We start from the raw sequence: 26,114 nt of genomic DNA on the forward strand, positions 1-26,114 counted from the left end.
ACAGTCTAGGAGTATTGTACCTTTAGCCATGGTGCACAAAAAAGAAGATGGTTTACAAAGTGATTGACAAGTGGGGGCGGTGGACGACATCCCCGCTGAGATGCTTATTGGGAATTCTTTTTTGATGTGACTAAGGGTGTGGATGTGGTCACTTGCAGCCAAAGTGCATCTTTGTGTTGAGATCCCAGAGAGAAGGGGGGAAATCCCAGGAGCTACTCAGAGCGACAGAGAAAGTCTCTTTGACTCCCCGGCAGTAGAGAGAAGCAGCGTGTCTCCAGCAGCAAAGGGAGGTGGGGAGATGAACTCCTGCAGCGCAGCAGAAGGCAGCCTGCCCAGTGCCCTCAGAGACAAAGGGGTGGAAGAGGTGCCTGCCACTGAACAAGCTGCTCCAATTGTTCGCAGCCAGAGGTTTGCAGTTGAGGAAAGCATAGCCCTGGCCCAAGAGAGCACCAGGGATGGCGGCTTAGCGGGGGCCCCAGGAAAGGAAAACAGGGAAAGGCCTTTGGAAGAAGATGGAAAATTGTCTAGGAAAGCTCCAGTGGGAGAGAACCAAGGCCCTGACCAACCCTCTCAGCAAGTGAGTGTGCCCAGGCAGTACCCTGGCGAGTCAAGTTGTGAGCACAGGAATGTCCTCGTGCTGGTCACTTGGGGATGGACGCCCCACACAGAGGGGCTGACTCAGCCTCTACTTCCCCCCCACCCCGCCCCACTCCGCCAGGCAAGCAGCCTGGAACTCAGGCTCAGAGAGTGAACTGTGTCGCTGACCTTTCAGAGGAAAGCAGTCACACAGCCAACGCCTTGGGGGCATGGGGTGGTGGCAGACGGGCTCTCCCTCCAGGCCCCAGTCCTGGTTTACCCTGCTGGGCTCAGGCACATATGATCCCCAGTCTAAGCGGGAGTTGGGATTCACCAGGGCATCCATTTTGACAGACTTGTGGAAAAGGACGGTATCTCTTGAAGGCAAAATTCAGCCCCTGCCTCGGTAACAGCTAAGGATTTGAATCCAAGGAGCCTTCGGGCTGAACAGGCATCTGTGCGAAGATGGAAATGACCCGGCTGGCTGGGGCTGGGGGTGTCTTCCCCTTGCCTGGCAGCACAACGGAAGCAGCAGAAAGAATGCTGCTGGTATCAGGGACACCTGGACAGAGGGAGGATTTTCTTAACCCACAGAGCCCACATCACAGCCCTTCAGGAAAGGGGGCTGGAGAAGGACTCAGTCCCAGGGGTGAGGGCATCAGGTTGACCCCAAGAGGGGAGATGGGCTTCTTGCATATGTGCAGCCCTGGGGTTGGGAGACAGCTCCAGACAGGGCCTGACAATGTGCAGAAGCACCCTGCATCCTCACCTCACCAGAGTCTGCAACACCCAGGGCCGTCCCTTACCTGCTGTCCCGGTGGTGCCCCAAATTATGGTGACGTGAATATGCAGACGCTGGGAGGAGAGGTTACCTGGTTAATGCCACCAGGGCCATCCCTAGGGGGGGTGCGGGGCCTGTGACAACCCCCACTCCATACCAGACCCTGCCCCTGACTCTTCCTGCCCCTGCTCCACCCCCTCCAACCCTCCCCAAGCTTCTGCCCCTGCTCTGCCTCCGCCCCACCTCTTCCCACCCCTGCTCTGCCCCCATTCCACCCTTCCCCCAAGCCCCCTTCTCCTAGCGATGCTGGGAGACAGTGGACTGGAGCAGGCTGGGGCCGGGTCACCCTGCTTCCCGCTGGTGACTGCGGGGTCAGGCCCGACCCCTGCTCCTGGTGCCAGGCCCCCACTAACCGTCCGGGCTGTCCTGGGCCCCACGCTTCCACTAAGGTGCGTATTCTGCTGCTCTCCTTTCTTCCTTGTGTCAGGATCCTGAACTCAACCATCTCATGGTCACTGCCTCCCAGGTTCCCATCCACTTTTGCTTCCCCTACTAATTCTTCCCGGTTTGTGAGCAGCAGGTCAAGAAGAGCTCTGCCCCTAGTTGGTTCCTCCAGCACTTGCCCCAGGAAATTGTCCCCTGCCCTCTCCAAAAACTTCCTGGATTCTCTGTGCACTGCTGAGTTGCTCTCCCAGCAGATATTAGGGTGATTGAAGTCCCCCATGAGAACCAGGCCCTGTGATCTAGTAACTTCATTTAGATGCCTGAAGAAAGCCTCGTCCACCTCATCCCCCTGGTCCGGTGGTCTATCGCAGACTCTCACCACGACATCACCCTTGTTGCTCACACTTCTAAACTTAACCCAGAGACTCTCAGGTTTTTCTGCAGGTTCATACCGGAGCTCTGAGCAGTCATACTGCTCCCTTACATACAGTGCAACTCCCCCACCTTTTCTGCCCTGCCTGTCCTTCCTGAACAGCTTATATCCATCCATGACAGTACTTCAGTCATGTGAGTTATCCCACCAAGTCTCTGTTATTCCAATCACATCATAATCCTTGACTGTGCCAGGACTTCCACTTCTCCCTGCTTGTTTCCCAGGCTTCTTGCATTTGTGTATAGGCACTTAAGATAACTTGCTGATCGTCCTGCTTTCTCAGTACGAGGCAGGACCCCTGCCCTCTCGCTCTCTCCTGCTCTTGCTTCTTCCTGGTATCCCACTTCCCCACTTACCTCAGGGCTTTGGTCTCCTTCCCCGGTGAACCTAGTTTAAAGCCCTCCTCACTAGGTTAGCCAGCCTGCTTGCATAGATGCTCTTCCTCCTCTTCGTTAGGTGGAGCCCGTCTCCGCCTAGCACTCCTCCTTCTTGGAACACCATCCCATGGTCAAAGAATCCAAAGCCTTCTCTCTGACACCACCTGTGTAGCCATTTGTTGACTTCCACAGTTCAATGGTCTCTACATGGGTCTTTTCCTTCCATGGGGAGGATGGACGAGAAGACCACTTGCGCCTCAAACTCCTTTATCCTTCTTCCCAGAGCCACGTAGTCTGCAGTGATCCGCTCAAGGTCATTCTTGGCAGTATCATTGGTGCCCACGTGGAGAAGCAGGAAGGGGCAGCGATCCGAGGGCTTGATGAGTCTCGGCAGTCTCTCTGTCACATCGTGAATCCTAGCTCCTTCCAAGCAGCAGACTTCTTGGTTTTTCTGGTCGGGAGGACAGATAGATGACTCAGTCCCCCTGAGGAGAGAGTCCCTGACCACCACCACCTGCCTCCTTCTCTTGGGAGCGGTGGTCGTGGAACCCCCATCCCTAGGACAGTGCATCTCATGCCTTCCAATCAGCGGAGTCTCCTCCTGTTCCCTTCCCTCAGATGTATCATCTAGTCCACTCTCCTTGTTAGTACCTCTGGAGAGAACATGAAAACGGTTGCTCACTTGTATCTGCATTGCTGGTACATGGACGCTCCCTTTTCTTCTTCTGGAGGTCACATGCTGCCAATTTTCTTCACCATCCTCCTGTCCCCGCTGCGCAGCCTGCTCTGAATCTTCAGAACGTTGTGTTCGTAGAAGCATATCCTGACGTCTGTCCAGGAAATCTTCCATTTCTCTTACCCAACACAGGGTCGATACTTGTTTCTCCAGACCTTGAACCTTCTCTTTCAATATGGAGACCAGCTTGCACTTTGTACAGACAAAGTCACTTCTGTCCTGTGGAAGAAATACAAACATGGCACAAACTGTGCAGGTCACAACAGCTGAACGCTCACCATCGATATTACCTTCCATCATTTCTATATACCTGGAAAGTAGTCCATGATAACCAGGTAATAATATCCTTTGAATGTGCATAAATCTGCAGCCAGTCTATTCCAAGACTAGTCTCTCTGATAGGGATTTTTGTACACTGTTTCTGTATTGTCTCCACTTGATTTAGACTGGATCTCCATTCAAAAGTTAACTATCATTAAATCCTCCATTGGGTTCTTTCTCATTGGGCTCATCCTGACTGCCAAAGTGCAGCTCAGAAGGTTCTTGGTCTTCAGTCTGTTGAACACATTCACTCTGAATGCATAGCCTTTGTCTTTGTAAATTGTTTCTGTGGTGAACTAGTCCACGCAGTTCAGAATCCCTCCAGAGCTAGTCAGAGCTGTGTCAGCTGACTTCAGCTCTGGGAGGGGCTGAATGTAAGTCCCTTCTGAAATGGCTGTGACATCAGCTTCTGAATCAATTTTTAAGTCAATAGTCTTGCTATAAATATCCAGTTTTACTCTCCAGGCAGATTCTGTGTTGTCACAAGTGAAAGATCCCAGAAACAATGGCTCTTGATTCTCTGTAATATTAGTCAAACCTCTGACTGCACTGGTGCAGAAAGCAGCTGCAAAATTGTTAATATTTTGTGCATTTATTACACCTTCCACCTCTGGGTTGATATGCATCTCTCAGGCTATGACTTTTACCGCACCTTGTACCTTGGAATTTGTCCCTCTTAGTTGGAAGTTCTGTCTCCTTGACTCTGGCATTTTATGATAGACTTTTAGCATTCAGGTTTCTGTTTGCAGCTTCTAAGCTAGTTTTGGGGGTTTCAAGTTTGTCCTGCCTTTTGCTCTGTGCTTGATTAGTTCAGAAAGCTTTGCTTCCTGCATAGCTGTGGCTAGGGTTAAATCTCTCTTCTGCTGTAGCTGCTGTGAAAGGTTTTTATTTGTTAACCCAATAACCAGCATATCTCTGATATTTTCATGTTGTACCGTTTCAACATGACAGTTTTCAGCCAACGTATGCCGAACTCTTATAAAACAATCAATATTGTCCCCTGGTGCTTGAATTCTCTGGTGGAAACATGCTCTTTCATAAATCATGTTTCTCTGCAGTATAAAGTATGCAGCAAAGATAGACAGAACCCTTTCATGGTCATCTTTGTGACTGTTTTCAGTAAAGTCAAAGGATTTAAGGCTATATTCTGCCTGCTTCTCCATAGCATAAATTAAAGAAGATACTTGTATAGGTCCAGTTTCCTTGTGGAGTTTGTTTCAATGTACAATCTTGCAAAATATGTTTCTAGTCTGTCCATTCTGAAGGTTTGTCAAAGCTGAAGTTCTCTGGGGCATTTAAAAGTGGCATGCTGATGAGATCCTGCAACCTTTGCTGGTTTTTTTCCCTTCTATTTACATGTCTGTTGCTTTCTTCCTTCAGTTTCCGTTCTTCTCTGGCACTAGTTTATTTCTGATCCCGTAACAGGTATCTATCCCAGATATGGACTGGCTACAGAGGTTCCTTCTAAGACAGATACCCTCACACGAGATGTGTTCAGTATAAGGGCATGTCTACACTATGAAATTAGGTCGATTTTATCGAAGACAATCTTTAGCAACTGATTTTATACAGCCAATTGTGCATGATCCCACTAAGCGCATTAGGTTGGTGGAGTGCATCCTCAATAACATGGCTAGTATCGACTCACAGAGTGGTGCACCATGGGTAGCTATCCCACAGTCCCCGCTGCCCACTGGAATTCTGGGTTAAGCTCCCAATGCCTGATGGAGCAAAAACATTGTCGCGGGTGGTTTTGGGTACATGTTAGTCTCCTCTCCTCCCTTCCTCCCTCCTGGAGAGCAATGGCAAACAATCGTTTCGCTCCTTTTTTCCTGGGTTCTCCGTGCAGATGCCTTAGCACAGCAAGCATGGAGCCCGCTCAGCTGCACACTGCTTTTGTGAGCATTGCAAACACCTCGCGCATTATCAGCAGAACAGCACACAGCAGGAGTTTGCCTGGGATTGGTGAGTATTCGAGTGCTTGTTTGCTGAGTAAGTATCCGAGTGTGTGTGTGTTTGCTGGGAGGGCAGCGTGAGAGCCTGAGCAAGTGCCTGATTGGCTGGTAGCCTGCAGGGGGCGGGCCTTGGGGCTGTCTGTTTGTTTGTTTCAGGGAAGCCTGGCTGTTTAAAAATAGCCAGAGCTTCGCGAACCAGCTGAGCAGCGGGGGACATCAGAGCAGCACACAGCAGGAGTTTGCCTGGGAGTTCGCCTGGAGTGAGCCCAGTGAGGCTTACATCTTGCCAACTCCTCTGAGGAACCTCAAGGTAGGAAAGTGATATGGAAGGGGGGGGTTCAGCTATTGTGACCTGCACTGGATGTGCCATGTTTGTCTTTCTTCCACAGGACAGAAGCGACTTTGTCTGTACAAAGTGCAAGCTGGTCTCCATATTGGAAGACAAGATTGAAGGTCTGGAGCAACAGATAATGACCCTGCGTTGCATACGAGAATCTGAGGATTTCCTGGACAAAAGTCAGGATATACTTCTACGGGCGCAAAGCTCTAAAGATTTAGAGCAGGTTGCACAGCGGAGCCAAGAGGCCAGTGAAGAAGCTTGGCAACATGTGACCTCCAGAAGAAGAAGGGGGAATGTCCGGGCTTCAGCAACACGGACACAGGTAACTAACCGCTTTCATGTTCTCTCCACAGGTACTAATGCGGAGAGTGGACCAGATGATACGTCTGAGGGAAGGGAGCAGAAGGAGACCCCGCTGGTTGGAAGGCATGAGATGCACTGTCCTGAGATGGGGGGTTCCACGACCACCACTCCCAAGAGAAGGAGGCAGGTGGTGGTGGTCGGGGACTCTCTCCTCCGGGGGACTGAGTCATCTATCTGCCGCCCTGACCGGGAAAACAGAGAAGTCTGCTGCTTGCCAGGGGCTAAGATTCGCGATGTGACGGAGAGACTGCCGAGACTCATCAAGCCCTCGGATCGCTACCCCTTTCTGCTTCTCCACGTGGGCACCAATGATACTGCCAAGAATGACCATGAGCGGATCACTGCGGACTACGTGGCTCTGGGAAGAAGGATAAAGGAGTTTGAGGCGCAAGTGGTCTTCTCGTCCATCCTCCCCATGGAAGGAAAAGGCCAGGGCAGGGACCGTCGAATCATGGAAGTCAACGAATGGCTACGCAGGTGGTGTCGGAGAGAAGGCTTTGGATTCTTTGACCATGGGATGGTGTTCCATGAAGGAGGAGTGCTGGGCAGAGACAGGCTCCATCTTACGAAGAGAGGGAAGAGCATCTTTGCGAGCAGGCTGGCTAACCTAGTAAGGAGGGCTTTAAACTAGGTTCACCGGGGGAAGGAGACCAAAGCCCTGAGGTAAGTGGGAAAATGGGATACCGGGAGGAAGCACAGGCAGGAACGTCTGTGAGGGGAGGGCTCCTGCCTCATACTGAGAATGAAGGGCGATCAGCAGGTTATCTCAAGTGCTTATATACGAATGCACAAAGCCTTGGAAACAAGCAGGGAGAACTGGAGGTCCTGGTGAGGTCAGGGAATTATGATGTGATTGGAATAACAGAGACTTGGTGGGATAACTCACATGACTGGAGTACTGTCATGGACGGTTATAAACTGTTCAGGAAGGACAGGCAGGGCAGAAAAGGTGGGGGAGTAGCACTGTATGTAAGGGAGCAGTATGACTGCTCAGAGCTCCGGTACGAAACTGCAGAAAAACCTGAGTGTCTCTGGATTAAGTTTAGAAGTGTGAGCAACAAGAGTGATGTAGTGGTGGGAGTCTGCTATAGACCACCGGACCAGGGGGATGAGGTGGATGAGGCTTTCTTCCGGCAACTCGCAGAAGCTACTAGATCGCACGCCCTGGTTCTCATGGGTGACTTTAATTTTCCTGATATTTGCTGGGAGAGCAATACAGCGGTGCATAGACAATCCAGGAAGTTTTTGGAAAGCGTAGGGGACAATTTCCTGGTGCAAGTACTAGACGAGCCAACTAGGGGGGGAGCTTTTCTTGACCTGCTGCTCACAAACAGGGAAGAATTAGTGGGGGAAGCAAAAGTGGATGGGAATCTGGGAGGCAGTGACCATGAGATGGTCGAGTTCAGGATCCTGACGCAGGGAAGAAAGGTAAGCAGCAGAATACGGACCCTGGACTTCAGGAAAGCAGACTTCGACTCCCTCAGGGAGCGAATGGGTAGGATCCCCTGGGGGACTAACATGAAGGGGAAAGGAGTCCAGGAGAGCAGCAGTAACTCTGGTAACAGCAGGAGAGTGGGGTGGGAGGAGGTATTGTTTCATGGTGTCTGTGTATATAATGTCTTCTGCAGTTTCCACAGTATGCATCCGATGAAGTGAGCTGTAGCTCACGAAAGCTTATGCTCAAATAAATTGGTTAGTCTCTAAGGTGCCACAAGTACTCCTTTTTTTTTTTTTTTGAATGAGGGAGGCAACCTAGTGACAGAGGATGTGGAAAAAGCTAATGTGCTCGATGCTTTTTTTGCTTCTGTCTTCACTAACGAGGACAGCTCCCAGACTGCTGCGCTGGGCATCACAACATGGGGAGTAGATGGCCAGCCCTCTGTGGAGAAAGAGGTGGTTAGGGACTATTTAGAAAAGCTGGACGTGCACAAGTCCATGGGGCCGGACGCGTTGCATCCGAGAGTGCTAAAGGAATTGGCGGATGTGATTGCAGAGCCATTGGCCATTATCTTGGAAAACTCGTGGCGAACGGGGGAAGTCCCAGATGACTGGAAAAAGGCTAATGTAGTGCCAATCTTTAAAAAAGGGAAGAAGGAGGATCCTGGGAACTACAGGCCAGTCAGCCTCACCTCAGTCCCCGGAAAAATCATGGAGCAGGTCCTCAAGGAATCAATCCTGAAGCACTTACACGAGAGGAAAGTGATCAGGAACAGTCAGCATGGATTCACGAAGGGAAGGTCATGCCTGACTAATCTAATCGCTTTCTATGATGAGATTACTGATTCTGTGGATGAAGGGAAAGCAGTGGATGTATTGTTCCTTGACTTTAGCAAAGCTTTTGACACGGTCTCCCACAGTATTCTTGTCAGCAAGTTAAAGAAGTATGGGCTGGATGAATGTACTTTAAGGTGGGTAGAAAGTTGGCTAGATTGTCGGGCTCAACGGGTAGTGATCAATGGCTCCATGTCTAGTTGGCAGCCAGTGTCAAGTGGAGTGCCCCAGGGGTCGGTCCTGGGGCCGGTTTTGTTCAATATCTTCATAAATGATCTGGAGGATGGTGTGGATTGCACTCTCAGCAAATTTGCGGATGATACTAAACTGGGAGGAGTGGTAGATATGCTGGAGGGCAGGGATAGGATACAGAGGGACCTAGACAAATTGGAGGATTGGGCCAAAAGAAACCTGATGAGGTTCAATAAGGATAAGTGCAGGGTCCTGCACTTAGGACGGAAGAACCCAATGCACAGCTACAGACTAGGGACCGAATGGCTAGGCAGCAGTTCTGCGGAAAAGGACCTAGGGGTGACAGTGGACAAGAAGCTGGATATGAGTCAGCAGTGTGCCCTTGTTGCCAAGAAGGCCAATGGCATTTTGGGATGTATAAGTAGGGGCATAGCGAGCAGATCGAGGGACGTGATCGTTCCCCTTTATTCGACATTGGTGAGGCCTCATCTGGAGTACTGTGTCCAGTTTTGGGCCCCACACTACAAGAAGGATGTGGATAAATTGGAGAGAGTCCAGCGAAGGGCAACAAAAATGATTAGGGGTCTGGAACACATGACTTATGAGGAGAGGCTGAGGGAACTGGGATTGTTTAGTCTGCAGAAGAGAAGAATGAGGGGAGATTTGATAGCTGCTTTCAACTACCTGAGAGGTGGTTCCAGAGAGGATGGTTCTAGACTATTCTCAGTGGTAGAAGAGGACAGGACAAGGAGTAATGGTCTCAAGTTGCAGTGGGGGAGGTTTAGATTGGATATTAGGAAAAACTTTTTCACTAGGAGGGTGGTGAAACACTGGAATGTGTTACCTAGGGAGGTGGTAGAATCTCCTTCCTTGGAAGTTTTTAAGGTCAGGCTTGACAAAGCCTTGGCTGGGATGATTTGATTGGGGATTGGTCCTGCTTTGAGCAGGGGGTTGGACTAGATGACCTCCTGAGGTCCCTTCCAACCCTGATTGTCTATGATTCTATGATCCTGCAGTACATGCAGAGCCTAGCTAGGAGCCGCCACCACGAGGAAGATTGTGACGAGGACATGGACACAGACGTTCCTGAAAGCACGGGATGTGACAATTGGCATATCATGGTGGCATTGGGGCATGTTGATACAGTGGAACGGCGATTCTGGGCCTGGCAAACAAGCACAGACAGGTGGGACCGCATAGCGTTGCAGCTATGGGATGATTCCTAATGGCTGCGAAGCTTTTGCATGCATAAGGCCACTTTCATGGAACTTTGTGAGTTGCTTTCCCCCGCCCTGAAGTGCAGGAATACCAAGATGAGAGCTGCCCTGACAGTTGAGAAGTGAGTGGCAATAGCCCCGTGGAAGCTTGTAACGCCTGACTGCTACCGGTCAGTCGGGAACCAATTCAGAGTGGGCAAATCTACTGTGGGGGCTGCTGTATGGCACCATAGTAAAAATTGAAAAATGTTTCACAACCATTTTATTAGATTTAACTCATGTTTTAAAATCATCACACAAATTAAAGTTGACTACTCAAGCCTTCTATGAAGCACTGTACCTACATCCTTCTTGGCTTCTTGTAATTTTGCACAACTCTGTTAATGAATTTCTTGAGTGCAGTGAGTTCATATTTGCTGACTTCTCATGTTTCCAGTACTTCCAGTCCCTCACGATATGCTCATGATCAGGCAGAACGTGACTCCTTTCAGAACACAAAATTCTATTCAATGAGGGAAAATAACATTCAACTGTAGCTCTTGTGACTGGGAGTAGCAAGAGATGAATTCCTACTTCTTTCACCCCGGGAAACATAGCACAAAAAGTGGGTCAAACCACTAGTGATGATAAAGAAGAAGTTGAAGTCAAATCTTAATGTGTTTGTCATGTGATATTCCAGTCTGTGTTCAAATTCTCTATTCTGTCCTGGGCACATGGCAGCCCCATGGCTGGTAGTGCCTCACTCCACTCAGCTGTCGGCGTTTTGTAAGACAGCGATCTGTAAAAGCTACGTAGAGGTTGAGTAGAATCCAGAAGTCACTGTTGTAGATTCGTAAAAATCAAGTCTGTGTACTATTTCAGCTGGTTTAACAAACACTTTCTGTCCTCTTCACTTAGGAAGACTTCACTTAAGTGCCTTTATAAGTCAACTTCTAGACTGAAGTCTTTGCTTCTGCCAATAGGTTTTCAATTAATATCTCTCTGATTGAATCAAATGTAGCTTCTATTGCTGGACAGAGATCTAGTACTGTTGTAGGAGATGCCTGGAAGGCATTGTTTAATGACCAAAGTGGTTGCAACAGTAGACTTACAAGAGAAAGAATGGCGATAGTTTTATCTGAATTTAGTAGCAAAAGTAGTCCACCTGCCTCACCACTCAAATCTGTCCCATCTCAGCAGATACTTTCCAAAGCCAGTAATAATGGTTGCAGTAATTTTAAGACAACAGCCAAGGATCACTCATGAGAAAGTCAGCAGGTTTTCCCAGGTAGGACTCATCTGAACGTCAATCCCAGTGTATCTTCTATTTTTTCCAAGACTTTCAGTCCTTTTGGACTCTTGCTGGAAAAAGGAGTATAACAAAGACATTACATTTATGGTTTTAAAAATGTCTTTTGAACATTCTGCAGCTCACACTAGTGCTAGTTAGAGTAGAGGGCCTCTGCGGTGAGTATAAGAGAGATTAGGACTATGTTATGCTTCTTTTCTCTGAGCAAAGCCATGTCTTCCAGAGAAGTTTGCAGCTCCATCAAATGCACAAAGAGCCATCTCGTTGGGGTTCAATTTACAAGCATTTAATTCTTCCAAGATGTGGATTGTCAGAGATGCAGATGATGTGTCTTCTCTAATCTGAACATCTAGAAATGCATCCATTGGCCTACCACTGACTTCAAGATAAGATAGGCAATGACTTAAAACTTGAACCCATTTCCATCGGTGCGTTCATCAGCCATGTGAGCACATTTTCTGAATGCACGGAGAGAGTCCTTCACTTTTTCAACTGCTGAGTCTCTCACTGTTGCACCGCGTGCTTCTAGCCAGACAGCTGAGTTTCTTGCAGAAAGATAGTGAGCATTTGTTGGTCTTGGTCAGAACCAGTGGCCAGCTTCAGAATTAACAAGTGACAATGCACTTAACATTGGCCTCCAGTTTCTAGTTTGTGGTATCTCTTGCTTAAATAGGAAGTACGATGTGACAGCCATGTTTGTTCACATAAACTATGTTGTGTCTCCAGCGTTCTTAACAGCCTCATCAAGTACTTCTAAAATTGGCTTTGACAGTGACTGGCTTATAAGGCTTTCGGTGTGTCGTTGCAGTCCAGAGGCTTGGTCTTTTGCAGCCTTTTCATGTAGGTTGATGGCCTTGGCTTTGTTGAACAGTCTGTCAAACTAAACTCCTCCACTTTTATTATATACGGTACATCCATGGTATGCCCACACTTTTAACACTGCATGTAGCTCTGGTTGCACCAGCTCAATAAAGATATACTAGAATTGGAAAAGGTACAGAGAAGGGCAACAGAAATTATTAGGGTTTTGGAACAGATTCCATCTGAGGAGAGATTAAAAAGACTGGGAATTTTCAGTTTAGAAAAGAGGTGCCTAATGGGGAAGATGATAGAGCTCTATAAAATCTTGCCTGGTGTGAAGGAAGTGAATAAGGAAGTGTCATTTACACCTTCACATAGCACAAGAACTAGGGGTCATCAAATGAAATTAACAGGCAGCAGGTTTAAAACAAATAAAAGGAAATATTTCTTCACACAACACACAAACTCTGGAACTTTTTTGCCGAGTGATGTTGTGAAGGCCAAAGCTATAACAGGGTTCAAAAAAGAACTAGATAAGTTTTTTGGGGTTAGGTCCTTCAATGGCTATTAGCCAGGATGGGCAGGGATGCAACACCATGCTCTAAGTGTCCCTAGCTGCTGTTGCCAGATGCTGGGAATGGGCAATAGAGGATGGATCCCTTGACGATTACCTGCTCTGTTCATTCCCTTTGAAGCACCCAGCATTGGCCACTGTCAGAAGACAGGATGCTGGGCTAGATGGACCATTGGTCTGACTCAGTATTGCTGTTCTTGTGTGCTTTATGGGCTTAACTGAATAATCACAAATCAAGTTGATTGTATTAAAGACCCTGGCACTTAAAGAGACTTACCATGCAATTGGGTGAAAGTTCATCAGGATACCTTTCTTCTCATACATCATTTCACAAAGGATGATATATTTGTGTCATGTGAGATTTAGACCACAAAGAACATAAAGCTGTTCTAGGAAATTCATCCCAATTGCTCTGGGTTCAGTCCACCATCTTCTGGAATGCTCTGTAAAAATTGTGATTGATTCGTCTATTTTCTTGAAATTAATAATTGAAGCTACTCACTTGAAGAGATAGTTGAGCAGGTCATGAGGGGAAGCACACCACCTGGCATTACGTCGACTACGTTTTTGTTTTAACCTGGATGCAGCATTAACACTTTTATTGTAGTTCAATTTTGAAGATTTATTCACAATATTCAATTTAGGGCAGAGTGCACTCTCCTCACTTTGATTATTTGAAAATAAAGACCTAAAATTATCTTGAGATGGATTCATTTGGGTTTTCATCCAACCTGCAGGTTTCTAGGTGGCATGGGCTGGTGAAGCTACTTGTTATTCCCAGGCTTTCACACAGGGAAAGGTTAAGCTGAAAATAAATATTTTTTCCTTAACATTTCATTCAGAAATACCTGTGCTCCTTTCCCTATTGCACACTGAAATTATGTGTAATTACTAGGGTTTCTTATCCAATCTTACTGCATTACAGCGGGGAGTAGGGATTTAACAAAGTGGGAAGGGGAGAGAGACCCCAAGGAAGAAGAGCCTCTGGATGGTGTGATGGATTTGGTCACAGAGATCCCCTTGAAACTGTCACTTGATGTGCTGGGGTACCACTGAGAATAACCCCCCTGCCCAAATGGGCGCCCCTCAACTCTGTCTTGCTAGCTAGACACTCCAGTTTAGCTCCAGCACATACTCAGAGAATGGGTCACACTCCTCTGCAGTTCCTTAGACACTGAGATTCACTGAGCCGTGGGGCTTTTCAGTTCACAGGGACTGTTCCAGCACCGAGTGTTCAGCCTTTCTGGGAGCCTGAACCCTAGATAAATATGCCTTACTCTGTATAAAGCTTATACAGGGTAAACTCATAAGTGTCCGCCCTCTTTATCACTGAAAGAGAGATACGTGCATCTATTTGAGCACCCCACCCCACCCCGTAACAATGACCTACCCTGGGTTTATCAATAAACAAAAGTGATTTTGTTAAGTATACAAAATAGGATTTAAGTGGTTTTAAGTAATAACAGACAGAACAAAGTCACAAGCCAAAATAAAACAAAACCTGCAAGCCGAAGGTTAATACACTAAGGGTATGTCTACACTGCACCGTTGTCACCAAAACTTTTGTCTTTTGCGGGTACTTAAAAAAGCCCCCCTGTGAAAGACAGAAGTTTGGCCACCACAAGTGGCGGTGGGAACGCTCTCCTGCCGACAAAGCTTATGCCGCTCGCGGGGCTGGAAGTGTTTTGTCGGCAAAAGTGCCATCAAAATACCGCAAAAGAGCGTTCACACAGGCTGACTTTTAGCGACAAGGCTGTGTCGACCCAGCCTTGTGGCTATAAGCTGCACAGTGTAGACAAGCCCTTAAGAAATCAGTTACAGATGATAACTTCTCGATGTTATTTCAGGTAAAATCCTTCTCAGGTCAGTTGCTTTTTCTGACCTGGGTCCAGCCTGTTCTCTCTCATCGCTGTGGTCACAATCCAGGTGCTTTCAGGTATCTCCTTGGGGTGGGGAGGCCATCTCTTAAGCCAGATGAAGACCCTCATTGTTTACTTCCCCCGCCTTATATAGAATTTCCCTAAGGTGGGAAACCCTTGTCTGAAATCCCACCCCCCTGTAGAAAAGTACCAAATTCAAGATGGATTTCAGTGTCAGGTGACATGGTCCCATGTCTCTGTAAGACCCCGGTCTCCATTCTTCCTGGGCTGGCCCACATGTACACCAGAAGGTTTGCAGGTAAACAAAGCCATTTGCAGCCAATTGTCCTGGTAAATGGGAGTCATCAAGTTCCTAAAGTATCACTAATGGCCCTTACTTAGCATAATTACAATAGGATCTCAGATTTATACTTCATATTCCTAACTTTAAATATAGGAATGGTACATACATACAAATAGGAAAACCATATTCAGTAGATTACAACTTTTTCAATGATACCTTACATGGGACCTTTTGCATAAAGCATATTCCAGTTATGTCATATTCATATTCATAAGCATATTTTCATAAACCTTATGGAGTGCAACGTCACAGATGGGGGAGGAGCCCAGTGAGTGCAATGGGGCCAGTGAGTGACAGGAAAGTCCTGGCATTTCCTGCCCCGGGGGAGTCTCTGCCCATGCAGAGGGATGAAATAGCTGCATGGGGCAGGAGTGAGAGTGACTGGGCCCCACTGTATGGACATGTTGCACTGCAGCCGTGGGGGGGAGCTGGTCCCAGCGCGATGGAGGGAGGGGTGGGGAGAGCTGGGGAAGGGGATTCAGTAGCTGGGCAGGGGAAGGGGAGTGAGAGCCCAGCCCCAGGGCTGTGTGAGCGATGGGCCTAGGCTGGGTGAATGTGACCTGGTCATAGGAAAGAGCCCAGGCAGCTTCCCCCTTCCCATGTGTTTGCCCCACCCTGGTGCAGCATGACAAAGGAGCCTGCTGGCAAAGCGTGATCCTGGTAAGAAATACGGACAGACAGCTGGTGGCTGTTGCTGCTCCATCACGGTTTGCTGCTCCTCACCTTTCCCCACCCCCTGACCTAGTGATAGCAGATGGTGATGGACAGGACCATTCACTCCTGTTAGAATTTCTACCCCTGTAACATATGGAGGGAAAGAAAAAAGAGAGTGTTCTAACTTCGAAAACGTTATTAGAGTTACAAGGTGTAAACACAAGAATGTTTTATGTTATAGTTCAACAGTGTTTCAAAAAATGCCTCTAAACATATTTTTAGACGTGTAATTATTAACATTTACTTTGAGTCTTACCTGTACCTTGAAGTTTAACTTCTCTAAATATTATTCATTTGTATTTCAATTGTCATTTCAAGAAATCCAAAATCGGTAGTGACCTCATCAGGCACGTGTGACATTATATGACTAAAATATGACCATGTAGATCTTTGTTGCTACCACTGCTATATAATTGCAAGAAGTCTTATATGAAGTGTGCCATGTGTGATTATTCCCTTCTGTTCGGCACTGGTGAGGCCACATCTGGAGTATTGCCTCCCGTTTTGGGCTCCCCACTACAGAAGGGATGTGGACAAATTGGAGAGAGTCCAGCAGAGGGCAATGAAAATGATTAGGGGGCTGGGGCAGATGACTTACGAGAAGAAGCTGAGGGAACTGTAAAGTAAACAAGTAAACAAATAAGTAAACAAGTAAAGCTCCTCCCCTCCCTAGCTGGTCCATGTCAGTTTAATAGCATAAACCTCACTGACCTGGGCAGTGGCTGAAAGTCCATGTGTGGCTGCTCACGGGCCTGGTGGAAGGGGCTGGGGTCTCAGCCTGGTCCCTAGTGGGGCAGGTGTCCCTGTCACACACAAACATAACCAGTGAAGTCTGCCCTGCACCCTTTGTCATTAGGCTCAGGAGGGAAGCCAAGGACTCGATGGAGCTCCTCTCTCTCTCTGAGGTCAGGGCTGAGCCCCGTGGAAGTGGGCAGCCTGGGTGAGTGGATGCTGGGGATCCTGCCCTGTACAGGCTGTGGGATAAGCAAAGAACTCCAGTCCACAACGCTCTCAGTTCACTTGTCCAGTCTGGCTGAGGAAGGTAATCTGGGGACCCATTGTGGGGGCCTGGAAGAGGCCACCTGGGATGAGCAGCAGAAATTCAATTGTGCTGGGGAAGCTGTGATCACTATAGATGCTGCTGGGGATGTGGCTAGTTCCTGGGTACAATGATGCAGCAATTTGGCAACACGGTTAATAGAGATATTGTGGCATCTGAGCTGAGGAAAGCAGAGATGCTGCTTTGACTTCCCCCAGCCCTGCTGTTCCCTGGATGCTGTTGGCTGAAGAATTTCTTTAAGGGGAAGGAAATCACTGCTGCTGTTTAGCAGATGAATGCCCCAGCCCCACCGGAGCAGAGCTAAGGTTAAAAAAAAAAAAGTCATATGTATTGTGTCCTGTAATTTATGTGCTCTGACTGTAGGATGTTGAGTACTCAGCCGGTTAAATAGAAACATTGAGTTTGGCAGCTGAAGATGCCACCTTTGAACCTTCCTAAGTAAATGGTGGCTGTGTAGATAGATGTCAGCCCTTATGTCACTCCACAAATGTGAGTTATAGCTCTTAGTGCAAAACCTAGCTGAAATGCTGCTATATATTTATTGTGTTTAATAAGGAGGAGTTTTACTCTTACACAGAGCTGGAGCCCAGTCACTTCCCTACCCCTCTTGCTTTCACAGGGGTCTGGCATTCAAGCCCCTGGCTTAACAAGGTCCTTTCAGCTGAGGGTGACCCCCTCATTTGGGACAGGCTAAGCACAATTCTGTTCCCCTTTACTCAAACAATAAAGACAACAACATTTCATTCAGTACTAAAGTGATTTGTAACCCAACACCAGCCAAAGTTGATCATTTTGAGCCACACTGCTCTATATGCTGGATATCTAGGCAGCGTAGGTGTGTTCATGTAAATACAGTTTGCTCCTGAAGTCTCTCCCCTTCCCAGCTAGCTGTCCAGGGACAGCTCATTCAGATCCTGCTCACATCCTACCCCCCACCCACAGATAATTTGTCGTTGCAGCAAAGCCCACTCCAGATGTTATAAACTGCATGAATTCTCATAAGTTTGTTTACTGGTCTTATAACTCTGTCATGCCTATTGAGAGTTGGCATAGCAGGGACAGGGACAGGGGCAGAGGGGACTTTTTCTTGGGCTAGGGGTGGTGAGGGTTCCCTTGAGGGTATCCCTGCTACTGGCACAGGCCCCTGCATCTTGGCTGGTGGGAATGGCAAGCAGGTGGTTGGTGGGAGTGGCTGGGCACTGAGGAACAGTAGCTGGCAAGGCGGCCTGTCATAGCCGTACAGCGAAGTGTAGCCTAGATAGAATTCCTCCTTACCTGTAAGGGGTTAAGCAGCTCAAATAACCTGGTTGGCACATGACCAAAAGGACCAATGGGGAAAGAAGATACTTTCAAATCTTGGGGGTGGGGAGGGGAGGCTTTGTTTTTGTGTGTTCTTTTGGGAAGGAGAGAAACATCAGGTCAGAAAACTCCTTCTACTATAAACCATCCTAAAAGTCTCTCATATTACAAAAATTGTAAGTAAAAGCCAAGCAAGGCGTGTTCGATTATCTTTTGTTTTGCTTGTGAATTTTTCCTTTGCTGGAGGGAGGTTTATTCCTGTTTTTTGTAACTTTGAAACTAAGCCTAGAGGAAGTTCTGCTGTGTTTTTGAATCTTTTGTTACTCTCTAAAGTTATTTTCTATCCTGATTTTACAGAGGTGATTTTTACCTTTTTTTTTAAAAAACAAAATCCTTCTTTTAAGAACCTGACTGATTTCTCTATTGTCCTAAGACCCAGGGGTTTGGGTCTGTGATCACTTTGTAACCAATTGGTGAGGATATTATTCTCAAGCCTCCCCAGGAAAGGGGGTGTAAGGGCTTGGGGTAATATTTTGGGAATAGGAACTCCAGGTGGTCCTTTCCCTGATTCTTTGTTAAATCGCTTGGTGGTGGCAGCATACCCTCCAAGGGCAAAGAATTTGTGCCTTGGGGAAGTTTTAACCTAAGCTGGTAGAAATAAGCTTAGGGGGTCTTTCATGCGGGACCCCACATCTGTACCCTAGAGTTCAGAGTGGGGAGGGAACCCTGACACGGTCAGTCAGAGCAAGTGCTCAGAAGGCAGAGAAAGCCAGGTGCTTTCTTCCCTGGGTGGGAGGTGAACTCACGCAGATGCACCTCTGAACCTTGGGTCCTACTGAGGAAGGGCAACCACTGTGAGTGGAGTGGGGTGTGGTGAGGGAGCGGGGGGGGGGGGGCACAGTAAAGGAACTTTTGGTTGTAGAACATGAGGCAGAAGACACTGCCCCATTCAGTGGGGGTGGGTGTCCTGCTCACAGGTTTATGTTTATGATGAATCCTGCTTGCAGCATTTTCCCTAATTAATGTCGGGTGACTTCCCTCCTTTCATTAAAAGTTTCTTTATTACACTCAGACCCTGTGTTTGCGAGTGGGGAAGTATTGCCTCTAAGAGGCACCCAGGAGTGGTGTGTAATTTTTCCAGGTTATTGGGTGTGGGCTTGAGACGGTTTTGTGTTGTACTGTTGAAAAGGAACCTCTAGATATTGAACCTGGCCCTGGTTGCTGCCGACTCCACCTGGCAGAAGGGTTACACATACTTATAGCTTCCTTTCACAGGAAACAAGCTGACAATGTCACCACCAGGTGGGCTTTTTCTTTGACTGGTGGAGAGAGAGAAGCCCATTTTGAGTCTTTGATCTCTGATCATCGCACACAATTACCGCTCGCCTTCAAATGTGCATGAATTAGCTCTTTCCTGCTAAAGTGCTTCATTTGCATTGCATGATTATTTCTTTCTCATTTGATGGGTTATTTAGTTACAGGGGTATATACAATGTAAATGTTTTCTATTACAGTCTATCAGGATACAGATAAGTGAAAACAATGCACGTAACATCCCACAGTTTTCATGAAGTTTAAACACCAAATAAATTTACAACCACTTTGATCTATACTAATGCACAAGTGAACTGGCCTAGGGCTTTGGCATGAGTTGGCAGCTGGTCTTCCAGCATCACAGAAGCCAAGCCAAGAACAGGGACTGAGACCCCAAGTGGATTGTCACAATTGTGTGTGTTTCTTTAAAAAGAGCTGGGTTGGTTTTTTTTAAAATCACAAAACCATGTGACTTTTCTGAATTCCTCCTGTGCTCTTCCACTTTCACATTCACCCTCTCATTGCAGTAGAGAGGGGCGTATGAAATGCTGATTAAAAATCATTCAAAATTAAAGTCTGTAAGATCTGAGGAACATCAAGGAGCTGGGGGAAAACTTTAATGCCCTGAAACAAAACTGGAAATATGTAATGGAAAAAAAGCAAAAAACAAACAAAAAAAGCCCGTCTGGCTTGACTCTGAGGAAGGAGAAGCTAGGAAGTCCCCACAGACCGACTCTACTGAGCAGTTTCTGCCAGTTTAAACAGGTAGGTGAAACACAAACACACCTCCTCTTAGCTGTATTTACATCTGTTTATTGCTGTAATTCAGGCCGCAGCATGGTCCAGCTCTGAGGACAGGCACAAGGGGCCAGGAATATCTGATAATTAGCTTCAGCTCTGCCACTGTAGCGAATGGTGGTCCTGTCTCTTTACAATTCAGGTTTCAGAGTGACAGCCGTGTTAGTCTGTATTCGCAAAAAGAAAAGGAGGACTTGTGGCACCTTAGAGACTAACCAATTTATTTGAGCATAAGCTTTCGTGAGCTACAGCACCTGATGCATCCGATGAAGTGAGCTGTAGCTCACGAAAGCTTATGCTCAAATAAATTGGTTAGTCTCTAAGGTGCCACAAGTCCTCCTTTTCTTTTTACAATTCAGGTGTGATCCGGGGATTGTCACCAGGGGGAAGCAGCATCCTTCCTGTGTGAGAAAGCTACCTGTGATGTAAAGGGTCAGCACAGAGCCCTGAGCAACATCACTTCAGCACCCCATGGGGTGCATGGCGAAGGGAAAGAGGGATCTCTTCACCACAGGGTGCGCCTTGGTCCCCAATTAGGCTGGCGAACTGGCTGTGAGAGTCAGGCCGTGCTGGATTCCTAGGACCCAGCCCCATGATGGGGGAGGATTCCCCCTCCCCAAAGTCCTGCTCTTTAGCTGCATAGTCTGATGGGTGGAGAGTCACATGGTGAAATAAAATTCTTTACAATAATAAATATTAAAAAAATAAAAATATTGGAGAAATAACTCCCTTCCCTGCCCCCACTCTTGGGCCTGACCCTGCCTGCATTGACGTCAATGGGGGTTTCACCACGGTCTTCAGTGAGTGAAGGGTCAAGTTCTTTGTGTCTCAGTTTCTGCGCCTGCCAAAAGTGGGTTATTAACATTCGCTCACCTGCTGCAACAGGGAATGGTAGCGATTGATTTTTTCAGCCCTGTGAAGATGTAAATTGCGAAGCAAATAGGAAGATGTGGATTTAGCACAGCCTTGCCTACTGGGGAGAAGGTCCTGAAAGACGCTAATGTCCCTAGAGGAGACACTCCCAGCAGGGCCGGCGCTAGGTTTTTTGCCGCCCCAAGCAAAAAAAGAAATAAATGAAAAGGGGGGTGGCCGGAACGCCTCCCCTGGAATTGCGCCGCCCCCCGCACGTGTCTGCTTTGCCGGTGCCGAGAGCCGGTCCTGACTTGCAAATATTTTTACTCATTCCAAACACTGGCTCATGAATTGTCAGTCTTGTATGTTTAACAAACTACAAAATAGACAAGCGATGTCAGGAACAACATGGCCCATTCTCCAATATCTGGAAGCAAGGGAAGATAAGGGAACTGGTAAAAGGGGAGACTGAAACAGGTGACACGGGAAGGTGAACTGTCAGGCTAGAGGGAGGTTCCTCGTGGAGTTCCTCAGGGATCAGTATTGGGACCAAACTTATTTAACATTTTCGTTAATGACCTTGGCACAAAAAGTGGGAATGTGCTAATAAAATTTGCCAATGATACAAAGAAGTTGGGAGGCATTGCCAATATGGAAGAGGACCAGAATATAATTAAGATGATCTGGACAACCTTGTAAACTGAAATAATAGAAATGGAATGATATTTAATAGTGCAAAATGAAAGGTCATGCATTTAGGGACTAACAACAAGAATTTTTTCCTATAAGCTGAGGACATAGCAGTTGGAAGTGACAGTGGAGGAGAAAGACCTGGGTGTATTGGTTGATCACAGGATGACTATGAACCATCAATGTGATATGGCTGTGGAAAAGGCTAATGTGGTCTTGGGATACATCAGGAGAGATATTTCCATAGGGATAAGGAGGTTTTAGTACCGTTATACAAGGCACTGGTGAGACCTCTCCTGGAATACTGTGTGCAGTTCTGGTCTCCCATGTTTAAGAAGGATGAATTCAAACTGGAACCGGTACAGAGAAGGGCTACTAGGATGATCCGAGGAATGGAAAACCTGCCTTATGAGAGGAGACTCAAAGAGCTTGGCTTGTTGAGCCTAACTAACTAAAAGAAGGCCGAAGGAACATATGATTACTCTCTATAACTACAGCAGAGGGATAAATACCAGGGAGGGAGAGGAGTCATTTAAGTTAAGTGCCAGTATGGACACAAGAACAAATGGATATAAATTGACCATCAGCAAGTTTAGGTTTATAATAAGAGGAACATTTCTCACCATCAGAGGAGTGAATTTGGAACAGCCTTCCAAGGGGAGTAGTGAGGGCAAAAAACCTAACGGACGCCAAGACTGAGCTTGCTAAGTTTATGGAGAGGATGGTATGATGAGACTGCCCACAATGGCATGTAGCTGATTTGCGACTGGCTGGTGATGGGAGACTCGACGGAAAGCACTCAGAGTTACCTTGTGTTGATTTCACTGAATTGTTTTGGTAAAAAGAAAAACAAAATTAAAAAATCAGAAAAAATGAAAAGTTTCATTTCAGGATTTTTGAAATTCAGTGCTTTGAGTTTTTATTTGAAATGACTTTTCATTTAGAATTTTACTTCAATTTTATTTTATTTTTTAAATTAAAAGGCTTTAAAATAAAAAAGGAAATTAAATGTTTCATTTCAAGTATACTTAATCCTGTCTCAGCCTGGGAAGATGGACTCATGGCTTTCTGGGGGCCCACCGAGTCCTACATTTCTATGATTCTATTATATGATTCTGGATCAAATGAAATGTGAAATGTTATACCTATTTACTTCTTGATTTGCTGAAATTTGTAAAAAAAGAAAAAAAAGATTTTTGGGTCAAGCTGAATATTTTAACTTTAAAAAAATAAAATAAATATTCCTATTATTATTATTGGGACTGCCACCAAACTCCATTATTTACACAGCTTTAAAGAAGAGGCGAGGCAATACGATTTCAGCTTTTTTGTAAAATCTTACAGTGATGATCAAAACAGTTACTTACCTTTGTACTCTTTCAGAGGCCATGTCCTTTTAGAGTTGGTCAATACACTTTTTGCTGAGATTTAATTGAAAAAAATGATGATCTCTTATAAGCTGGTCAAACAATAGCAAAAGATCATGAAAAAATACAGAATTTTTGCAAAAAGTATTCATCTATTCTTCATACTCCAGCCTCCAGTTTTTCTCTTGTCACAATCTCTGCATTATGCTCATTTTTCTCTCTTGCTGTCCTGATATAGTTATAAGGAAAATGAAGGTTTCCTCCTTCCCTCATGGCCCTGTAATGAGCTCCTCTCTGCCTGGCTACATCATGTTCTTCATTATTCTGTCCGGTCACAAAGTGGACTCAGGTAAGGAATTCCCATGGCTTCAGTGTGCTTTCTGCTCTCGTGGTAGATCGATAGATGATTTAGATTAGATATAATCTCTTTAGCATATGGATATGTGTCAATTCCAACCTTTAGGAACATGTACAATGACATTTATACATAACCAAACACAAACTATAACTGCAAACTGCTCTTATATCTGGAAAAGAAATCTTCCCACTCCATCTAAACACAGTCATTCTTGATTCAATTTGTCCTTTCCCAAAATCAAGGGGAATAGTTAGGTCTGGGCTGGCAGCCTGGACTAAAGATCAACGGATCGGGAGTCAGCCAGACCAAGGAGCAAAGAAAGCTGAAGCAACAAGGACCTTTCACTGAAAGTTCCCTGGCACTCCATTTAAACCAGAGAGCGGTTACGTCAAGCAGCCCAGCTGATATGATCTGCCATGGTATGACGTAGCGAGGCAACACAATCTCTTATGTAGTCAAGCCCTGGACTCCACAGGACTTAGATCCAAACCACCTTGAATTGCACTGGATGCCTGAGCAGATCACAGAGCTGAGAGGTGAAAGTTTCCCTGTGAGATGAACGAGTGCTCTGCCCATTCTGCACCGGTCTTAGACATCTAAGGTGGACAGACCGAACCACGGCCTGGTGCAGCTGGAGCGGTGGGTCAGGGAAAAAATAAGTAAACATCAAGGAAATACCTCATTGTTTCAGTTTCCTCCCTCTGTCTCTCTGGTGTCCTAGCACCCTCTAGCAACCTTTGCCTCTTCCTCTAATATTGTGCTGCCAAAAGGAAGCCGCATTCATTTTGTGCATGTCTGGAGGGTAGGTGTCTTTATGCTTTGGGGGGGTCCCACTTTCTGGGGGCTGTCCCTTTCCCCTGGGATGCCGTAGCAAACAGGGTGATTATCTGGATATACATATCCCCTAATCTATAGCCCTGAGTGTTACCAATAGGCTTATCTCCGAGGCATTCGCTCTGAATCGAGGCGTGCGTCAAGCATCCAGCTCTTCTATTCAATATGGCCTTGGAACTGTTAGCTAAAGGTGCTGGAGCCTGTCTACATGCCTCTGGCATCGAGGTTTCTCAGCAAGCATGTTAAACAATGTTACACGAATAGTTACTCCTTCCCCGCCCCACAAACCCTGACAGCTCTGTTCCTGATTTACCAAATTTCTGTACAAAAGATATGAGTTTGTCAAGCTTTTAAAGCAGGCTGGAATAATGCCGACATTTTCTCTGTTCCTAAGGGGGATGCCTGAAATACGACATTGACTGATGGGATTTTGGGCAGGGGCAAGGAGGAAGGAAAGACAGGTTCAGCATGTAGGGATACCGAGACTGCCAGCATTATGGTGAACCGGAGCATGTTACCCCACACGAATGAGCAGCTGTAAGTGCGCTGAGGCTGTGGTATCAGGGCCCGTACACATCCGCAGATAGATACGCCTGGGGAAAAGTGGAGAGCTCTGTCATGGGGTTGCAATGTTACTGTTCTGTTAAAAGGAGGGGGTTTGTTTTGTTTTGTTTTGTTTGGGGGTGTAATATATATTTAGGGTGCAAAGTCTAACACTCAAAAGTTAGGAAATGCCAGATTTAAGATTGCAGGTGCAACATTAATTCAGCTCCCTTGTATATACAAAGTCACGTGTTAATTTCCCATCAGTCTCCTTCCTCATGTATTCAGGGCAGAGGATGGATGGTGCTCAGGGAATGCGGGAGCTATGCCTCATTGCGCTGAATGAGGAATGAATGACCTTGTGGGCTTTTCTAGGGCATTCATCACTGAAGTATCTTGAGTGCCTCACAAACATGAATGTTTGAGCTTCTCATTTCTGGTGTGAGATAGCAGAGTAGAGGACACTGCCCATTATCCGAATTCCCTTTATCTGAAAATCCACAGTGTGTCCCCCCCGTAAACACTGGGGGTTCAGATAACAAGGAGAGCCATTTACAGCAGGGAGTCTCATTCGTGCCACATGAGTGCCACATTGTATCCTCTCACATTGTGGTTCCGTGGCTGCAACACTGCGTCCAGATCAAAGCGCCGTCCGGGCAACTCCTTGTATCTGCAGTGGCATCTCTAGTCAGGTCTCCTCTCTCATCAGCGAGCCCAACAGCACAGTTCAAAACAGCACTTCCCTTTATCCGAACACCTGGTTATTCAAAAGCTTCAGGTGGCCCTCGGGCCATTTGAATAAACAGAGGTGTTCGGTGTTATTTTTTATTACTAGTTTAGCGGTGGGAAACTGAGGCACGGAGTGATTAAGGACAAAATTTGCAAAGGTCACTATTAAATGTAGGCCCCAATGTGAGACATCTGAGGTGTCATTTATTTCAGGGTAGGTCACATTTTTATATGTTCGGAGCACTCTGTGGACAGCTAATTAATCTCTGTAAAGCTCCAGAGAAGTAGTTGGGTAAGTATTGTTCAGATGGGGAACTGAAAAGTAAAGTGCAACACCCCACAGTGACTCAGGATCTTGTCGCAACACAAAGTAAAAAAAAAAAAAAATACCGGGCTGGCCAATTGTCGACCGACCACAGGAAACAACAAAAAGCCTCCAGCTTACGGCAGGTTCTTGTCACATACACCAAAGGTGCCGTGTGCAAACCCGCTGACGCAAAGGGCACCAACCGGGAAGGCGGAAAAGCTAAACGACCTATAGCAAAGCGACACGACCCCAACAAAGCTCCATAAAATACAGCGGCCAACAAGCGCGGGGGGGGGGGGGGTTCCGTGTGTCCGCCAAGGAGACTGATCATCCCTCGGCTGAGAGAATCCTCCCGTT

General features: G+C 46.8%; 1 pseudogene; it reads left to right on the forward strand.

The window, feature by feature from the left end:
- LOC141996210 (butyrophilin subfamily 1 member A1-like) overlaps window positions 1-26,114 on the forward strand; it is a 660,168-nt pseudogene that overhangs the window by 595,549 nt on the left and 38,505 nt on the right.

This window comes from Natator depressus, chromosome 11 (genome assembly GCF_965152275.1).
Source record: "Natator depressus isolate rNatDep1 chromosome 11, rNatDep2.hap1, whole genome shotgun sequence".
Taxonomy (NCBI): Eukaryota; Metazoa; Chordata; order Testudines; family Cheloniidae; genus Natator; species Natator depressus.